Here is a 9,109-nt window from a genome sequence, read left to right as displayed (position 1 = left end):
TTTATTATCTATCTATCTAGCTATCTATCTATCTATCTATCTACTATCTATCTATCTATCTATCTATCTATCTATCTATTCTATCTATCTCTATCATCACTCTATCTAGCTATTCATCCGCCTCATGGGTAGTCAGCGGTCGAATGTGTAGCGCATCGGTTATCGCACCGTCGGACCAGCGCCTCTTCTGAGGAGGCGCTGGTCATACAAACTTTGCAACTTTCGGCACTGAGTATGTGGTAGTGTGTACGTATGTGCGCGCTTCAACGAACCTCTTTCACACCGGCATGGGTTACTGTAGACGCCGAACTTGGATCACGGGGTATGTGCCAGTAGGAGTGTGTCGCTTGTCAATGAACATCTTTAACGCCAACTTGGGTAGCTATATAGGTATGTGCCACTGGGAATGAGCCGCTCTACAATGACGTAAATAATCTCTCAAGTTTATCCTGTGCTGAGCAGAATCGAAACCACGTCATGAGGGTTCTTCAATGACAGCTACCCGACGCAGTATAGCAGCTGCGCCAAATATGCGCTCGGCATGTAAGGCTTTTCAATGAATGCCTTTCCCGCCAAAGCTTTGGCGACCTGCCCCTCAATGCATGTGGAGCTCTTCGCTGAACCGCTCGCCAACTTGGGTCACTGATTATGTGCCACTGAGTGTGCGGCAAGCGAGGGAATAATTCTCAGCGTTCGCAGGCACGGGGTGCCACGCTTCTTGTCTCGAAGGCCCAACGCTGACTTCTGAGCAGCGTCCCTAGATTGCGCAGCGTGTCCCGAAAGAAGCGCGACAGGACGCGTTTCTCAGCGTTCGCACGCACCGGCGCGCCATGCATCTCGGAGTCCACGCGCAGGCTTCGCGGCGGCGGCGCTAGATAGCGCCGAGTGTTCTTAGGGAAGAGCGAAATAGGAGTCGTGCTGCAGTACCTGCCTCACACATAACTCGTTTCGACGGTGGCAATACGCCATGTCAATATATTGATCCACTGCTAGCGCATTACCGTGGACAGTGATCGTGAGACGGGTACTGTCGCAATATTCTGAAAGCACGGTGCACACTTTGCAAAAATCATGTTCGACTTGTAGCATGAATATTTAGGTTATAGAAAGGTCAGTCGTCATAGTTACAAGAATTGATTACGAATATTGACCCCTTATGCCGTATAATGTGAAACACATTAGTTGAGAAATATTTGCTATAAGTAGGTGCGCTGGTTATTATCCAGATGACGCAAGAACGGACGCAAAAAAAATGTACTACTTAACAGCAGTAATATAGGGCGACTCGCCAAATTTTGCGTTAGACCTGGTACTGCACCTCTTAAAATACTATTGTTTCGCATTACTCTCCTTGCTAAAGGGACTTACGAAATTGTGTTTTCTTTTGTTGCCAAATGGTTACCTTCATATCCAAGGGCTACGTACAAGATTATTACCTTGTCAGTAGTCGGAACATTCAAAAGTTGCGTCTCCATATGGAGACACAACGACTGTAGGGGCTATGGAACACACGATGAACACACCGAGTGATTGGTCAGGGAAGTCGAGCACCAGGGACGCGGAATCTGCGAGAAGGCCCGTCATGACGAAGACCGGACCGCGTCCTCCGCACCAGCGGTCCTTGGAAGCGCTGATGTGAGCGCAGGAACCCATCCTTCCGTGGGGTATTCGATGCATCTGCAGCATGTAGCCATCTTCGGTGACTACCTCGTGGGTCTCTAAGGGGTAGCCATTGTTGCCGATGAGGGACTCCTGGCAACAAAAAGAAGTGCGGACAGAGGACATGGGTATTTCTCTTTACTTTTGGCCATGAGACTAGCAGCTCTTTTAAATTAAATCAAGTGAAACGGGAAGGTTGGATTTTTAGAAAAGGCTATTTCAAAATCTCCTACAACCTACTTAGTAAATGAAAAAAAAAATTCACGAGCACCGGCACCAGCTGCGTAGTCGAGCTATGCAGCTGGTACCGGTGCTCGTGAATTTGCATAGTCTTTGCATAGAATTTGAAGCTGCATAGTCGAGCTATTAGACATAGTTGCCTCCACCTCTAGAGGTTTTCACACATCTATTACACAATATAGGCGGCAACAATGCCTGTATACATAAACTTAATAAACGGGAATCACAACGCGGAAGTGGAACTTCAAAACGCAACTCGGAAGCAGCTTCTGAGGCGAGCACAATGACCCATTGCAACAAATTGCGATTAGAATTGCCAACTTTCGAGTGGACGAAATGGGCACGGGGGGGGGGGGGGGGGGGAGAAGGGTCAAGGGGATGGCAGCGGCTGGTGATGACCTACCCTGTCAGTGCCAGGAGTCGCCAACCTGTACGCGCAACAATGCTTAACCATTTTTTAAGTCCAACGTACGTGTTGCCATGCGTGTTACCATGCATATATAAGAAAGGTGCAGTATAGTTGCCTGACTACCACGGCTACCAATTCGGATAAATATACTGTGAATGGATAGAGCCTGCTACAAAAAAAGAACCACTATAAAAACAAAACCGCCTTTATGGTTATGACAAAAAGAGACCAATGTGCAAACGAACTGTCAGGCATTACATAAAAGAAATCTGGTCTATTTAATGCTATACCTTAAAAAAAGCAGAAGTCGGAAGATTTGGTCATCCTAACTGGATCAAGTCTGGACACAGGACATTTACTCAAAAGTTGGGACTGTCGCGCTATATTCAGGACGGTTGGCAGCCCTAATGGCAAAATGGCAACATACAGAAAACCATTCTCTCTGTTTCGCTTTTTTCCTTGCTCAGCAAAATGAGAAGGTTCGCGGCAACCACAACAACGCCCCCTGCGGTTGACACGGCATTACTTTCAGTATGTCTACTCTTATGTGCTATATTATTCTATTGTAAAGACCGAAGAACGGAACGACCAAAGATGCAAGAGGTTTTGTACATCTAGCTTTATGCTGGTGTCAGCTCTACGATTCCTTGCTGTGTTGGATCCTTCAACACAAGTTAGCCTCCAGCGCTCAGTCTTAGTCCAAACTCTGCTTTCGGATAAATATTATCTCTCCACTGTGCACCAGAACAGCGCCAACGCCATTTCCAACTGATACAACCATACTTTGATGTCGAAAGCAGTGAACGAGTTGGAACTAGTTATTGCCGTGAAAACTACAAGTGTTCGCCACGTAGAACATAAACTAACTGGCCCAGTTTAGAACCCTCGTACTACTGTTCCGTAGATTAGCTGATTTAGAGCTCGCTGGTTGCTTTGTAAGCGAAAAACGCCTTTCGAGAACTGCACGCTTCTCCGCAAGTCACATTAGGCTAACCCATTTTGGCGTTTGCTATTGATAAACTAACTGAAAGCATTGCGACCGCACTTACAAAACTTTCGCTACGTTAAAACTCCTCTTTATTGGTTGGCCATGTTCACCGTCTCCTCATTCACTGTCGACGTTGGCTGGTGTGCTAATTTGTAAGTAGTGCGCTAGCATACGAACGCCTCTGCAAACGTGGCGTCCCATTCGAAGTAAGCAGACAGGCTCATTGTCAGAGAAAAGCTCAGCCCGCGATCACAGCGCAAACACCGAAAAGAGTTGAACTCACAATTCCGGTGCAAACTCCTCCATCTTTGGCGCTATTCGGAAGGAGTCTTGAAGTGAGGTTAAGGGCGAGGCCGAAGCTGGTCACGACGAAACGGGGCAGAAGCTGTGCGATAGCCACCATTGCAACTCGGGGAGAGATTATCAACTATACCGTTTAAGACTAAAATTCTTATCTGTCACTTTGCGTAGATTAATGACGAAGCAACCAGGAGTCAGCAGTGATGTTCTCACACCTGCCGCTTCAATAACGGCATTCTGCCGAAAGAGTTTTCCTAATTTCGGCACGAAGCTTGTTTTACGATTACTGTTGACAATGAAGATGCGAATGATAAGTGCCGATAACCTTAGGCGGCTTTGCTCCCACCCCTTCCAATTTACCGCAACAAACGGAGTCTTCGAGGTCCGCCGTCACATGAGGGTTCGTAAAACGTCGGTGACTTAAAAGCAGTACGAGGTTTTCCTTGCTGGGACAAAAGCGCGCGTGACGTTGGCGGAGACGGTTTGCGGTTCACTATGGAGTAATTAAGGCGCGACGTAACAGGCGTTACACTGTGCGTGGTGTGCGCCCTTTTTGAAACTGACAACCAGTGGCGACGTGGTGCCGTTCGGTACGCGACAGCGCGAACGCTTACAGGAGTTGGTGTTTCATCCGCGAGGGTTTTTATTAGCGACGCGCTCATCCGCCAAAGGTCGTCCGCACGCTTCGCGGCAGATCGGCGGCGCCTTCCGGGGGAAAAACGCATCCGTGTGTGCGCATAGATTCGAGGGCACGTGTACCTTTCTGTGGTCAGGGCCGCTGCTATGTGTTGGCTGATCGAGGCGGCGTTGCCTTTGGCCTAAATAGTTGCTTAACTACCACAACAGCCGCATTTGGGGACACGCTGATGATCTACAATTAGCGGAAAAGCAATTCCTTGATCTTACCTAATCGTGTGCTCGGCCGAGTGGATCTAAATGAAAGGCAATACCGCTACTGCTCAGCTTTTGTCATAGTGGGATGTTCATGTGACTTAACAACGTGTTAAGAGTTGTCGTGATACAATATAGCGGGTAATCAAGCTGGTTAGGTTCGTCGATGTTTCAAGTTATGCGTTGCGACGATTGCGTTTTTCCTGTCGGGGTAACGCACCGATATATTGTGCTTGCGTAGGATTACCATATGGTTTATTGTTGGCATTGTCATGTAGGCAGTGTATCAGAGTGTATGTATAGGCCTGTGTACCCTGTTATATCGTGCTACTGCTCGAATGGTTTTACGCTTGAAATTACCAGGTGTCGCGTAAACAACAACCACAATAAAAGGCGCACTACTGCGTCTGCCATACATAAGATACAATATCTCACTTATTATTGCGATAGCAATTATATGGACACTCCAAAGCAGATTTCTGCCGTCGGCGTCGCCGTTGCCGTGAGGTTCCGTATGACGTCAATGGAGATGAAATCGTCGCCGCGCGATGATAAGTGGTTCTTGAGGGAAAGGGAAAGGTTGGCGCTATCTTCTGCAGCCCTTGAGGGAGCACGGCTCAGCGCCAAATCGCCGCGCGCCGCCGAACGCTGTATGTGCGAGTGAAAGGGCGCGAGGGACGCGCTCTTTCACGGTGAGTGAACCCACGGCGGAAAACAAACGCGCGTTCGGCGCCGTGCTTCCTTAAGGGCTGCAGAAGTAGGCGTCTCTTTCCTCCTTTACAATCACCATATATGTAGAGCAAACGCGCCTTCTTCCGACGCGCTAAAGGCGGTGGAGGTGGGGGGGAGGGGGAGGGAAGGGAGGTGACTTTTAGCTGCGGCACCAAGTGCCTATTTATACCAGAGGCTCCGGCAACAGTCAGCAACGCCGCACGCATTTTGTGCGAACGCGGGCAAAACGCCGACGGTGTCGACATTAGTTCTGCGTGTTGCCGGTGCTGCTGCATGTCCAAGTTTATACAGCTGATAAAGCTACTATCATTTACTCCGTATAGCTCTCTACAAGTTTGCTATCGCAATTGATGCTTCGCCTTTCAGGTGAAACTGCGACCACTTTTTTACGTGCACTCTCAATCTTAAGCCCAGACCACGCGTAGGCTTGCCGACGCGCGCAAGCTCGCGCCGGCGCGCTTTGCATTTTGGTTCATTTATAGATATTTTGGTTCACTCATAGACTTCGTTCCCTCACATACATTTTGACAGACATCGTATCGTACTTTGTTAGTGACACTGCTTTAAAATGCTGAAATATTGATAAATACAGTTGTGTTATTTTAGAGTCGTTAGATCAGCGAAAAAAAGTACACAAAAAAGGAACATTCTCGCGTGACATAAATAGATAGCACTGAGTGTTGGTTTCACCGTACCGTTGCTGCATAGCCAGGCGCGTCAGAACGAGAGGCAGCTAAGCACCGATATCTGCCTGGAAGAGATATCCATGCTCACGTAGCGCTTGGGCGCGTACGATCTGTCCGCACCATCTGCGCATGCTTAGGCGCGCCGGCGAGCACACGTGACGTCCGGGAGGCTTTTCTGTAAGTGTCCACCTAGTGGACATAGCCATTTCGTCTGCTGATGAAGAGCTGATTGGCCGAAGACGCCTGTCTCCTTCTGAGACGTACCCCAGCGCAGCCAATCAGAACTTCAGTAGCAGACGAAATGGATATGTCCGCTAGGTGAACACTGACAAACAACCCCCCCCCCCCCCCCTCCGGCCTGTGGAACTGAAGAAGCGCATACAAGGCTGCAGTCGACCGCCTGGCCTGTGGCCCGTTTTCGTAGTTTTGGGGCACACGAGGAAAGTCGTACGTACCCGGCTTTCCGTAGTAATACATTTGAAATTTCTACTTGAGACTGGCTTAATTGGACGTTCGGCTCTACGTTTCGGTGAGATGAAGGTACGAAATACATATATGAACGTGTTTTGTCTGGAGTTATTGCAGCTGCGTGCATTGCTAAATCTTACACATACGTGCTGCGTATTGGAGCTGTGTATGTATAGCTTGTTCTAGTATTACATCCTGATTTGGCCATCTTGCTTTCCATCTCTCCCCCTTCGAGTTTCCGGTGCGAGAACTCCTAGGCCAGAGACACGCTCTTCCGGCTAACCTCTCCACCTCTCTCATCATTACAACCTCTCTCTCCTGCATATGATAAGATTTCGGAGAATACTTGTAGAACGGCATCCCAACAAATTCTGGAGGTGAGCATCTTTTTAGTCTGGTTTGTATCAGCTCTTGAACACAGTGAGTATCTAAGCTCTGTTTCTCAGAGGGTCAATGCACAAAGTGCAGGCACATGGCAGCTATTTAGATCACCGTGTGGACTGGCTTGTTACTACATACGCTATGATAGGTTCGAACCGGAAAATTGGTTTGCAAATAGTTTGCGAACAATTTAGATTAGCTGAGCATTGGTCGCGACTCGCTGTTTTGTGCCGACTCATGTGCTTGCATACTATAATATCCGCAGCCTTTAGTGAGCATGAAAGAATTTGGGAGCATGTCGATCTGAGTGAAGGACCACATATACTGGTTGAGCCCAGCTGAGCCTGGTTGAAAGCAACTTAGGTGAGCAGAATGTGGAACTTTGTTTGCACAAGAACACTTCAAATAGCTGCACATTCTTGAACAAAATTTGCATGTGGCGTGTTTATGTTTGTTTGTTACTCCTGTGTCGTTCGCACTGGAAGTGTGAATCACACGTTACGTGTGTGCACAAAATTCTGGGTGGATACAGACAATTATTATGCGAATGAGTTCACGTGTATGACAATATTTGTGAGGACGGAGAGAGTACTTTTTTTTCATCACAGTCACCATTCCCTCATACAGCCCTCCACACCCTGCCCCTCCCGCCCCTTGCAAAAAAAAAAAAAATATTGCCCCGCATGCATAGTCCCTGATTAGGAACCTTTGAGGTATCATCAAATAAATAAGTAAACAAAATTATTCCGTTCCGTGGTTCCACCTTGAAGGAGCTGTCAGTTGGAAAGCATTCGACTGACTGCTCGAGATGGAATATTGGCAATTAGTTTATGAGCTAAGATATTGTTCCGAGTAGCCCATTATCGGTGAGCGACTTATCGTTATCTTAAAACAGTTCCTTACGTTTTTATCTTTTACGTCAAACTTCAAGGAACACCAATACAGATAATTATTTACGGGGAATCTGTAGGTTTTTTTTAATACACGGAATCAACTGCATACAAGCGCACCGTTTCTAAGAGCAGTGTCGTGTATATGTGTGTGTTCAATAAGCGCCATCACTTGCAAATATCATGGCAACAACATTTTAAATATAAAGAACTACCACTTTTTGTGGGAAAAGCGACTTAACCATATGCGTCGCTTTGAAAAAAGAAACACTGGACGTCGTGGATAGCTGACCGAAGAGAGAGAGTGCTGGTAAGTGAATTGGAACCTGTATGGAAATTTAGTTTTATCTTGTTACAGGTGTTTCATCACTGCTGCAAGGAAATGTTAACTATTCTCTTTGATGAAAAATATGCCCCAATTTTAGCAAAGATCGCATCCTGTGTTAATTGGTCATTCGTGAGGAACACGATTTCCGCAGAAGATAGACAACAGGATGCTGCGCCAATACGGTTAATTCATGTTTGTTCATTTCGTCGCAAAACAGAAAACGCACTGATCCTCGTCATGTAAACCACATTTTAACTAATGTGCCAATACAACTGCAGTAATACATTTTCTACATTATTGCAGATACAGTTTGTAAAGATGCGGAAAATAAAGAAAATAAAGACACATTGACTAATGTTGCTGCACGTATTTTGCGTCTCTCAGTGAATGCTGACAAAAAAAAAGATCAGAACTATGAAATGAACAATCGAGGAAATAGGAAGGAAGGCAGGCAGGAAGCAAGGCAGAGCAAGCAAATGAATCAAGCAATGCAAGCAAAGCAAACCAAGCAAGCAAAGTAAGCTAGCAAGCGAGCAAAATACGGGACGAAACAAGCCGGATGAGAAGAGCATTGCGTCTTCAGGAGAGTTAGCTGTTTAGCTAATTTGTGCGTGGTCACTCAGAACCAAAACGGGCGCCTGAGGAGTCCCATTCCAGTAAGTTGCTTTCATTTTAATGCACCGTGTCATTTTCTTCGCTTTGTCCTACCGTTTGCGTTGATTCTACTGTGTTGAGCCTGAACCAACCTGCGTATTTCCGTACACTTGTGTGAGGGTAACCTGTAAATTAAGCCTGGAGTAGCCCCGCCGTCAGGAATCGCAGTCAGGAATCGAACCCTCGACCTTGCACTCATCAGTGCAGCAATGACAGAGCCACTGAGTAACCGCGGTGGTTATGTTTGTTTGGAAGCGCTCATCGCGCACCTCTGACTTGCATTTAAATACGGCGCACCTACGGGCTGTTCCTCCGCCTTTAAGTATTGCTGCCAACAGGACGCGTGACACTGGACGGATATTAAATTAAACTACTGGCTCTAACGTCCCGAAGCGGCACCCCTTGCTATGAGGGACGCCGTGGTGCTCCTTAATGCGCGCCCAAATCACGGTAAACACGAGAGTTTTTGCGTTATGCCTTCAC

Source organism: Dermacentor silvarum, chromosome 8 (genome assembly GCF_013339745.2).
Source record: "Dermacentor silvarum isolate Dsil-2018 chromosome 8, BIME_Dsil_1.4, whole genome shotgun sequence".
NCBI lineage: Eukaryota > Metazoa > Arthropoda > Arachnida > Ixodida > Ixodidae > Dermacentor > Dermacentor silvarum.
This window is presented reverse-complemented; position numbering follows the sequence as displayed.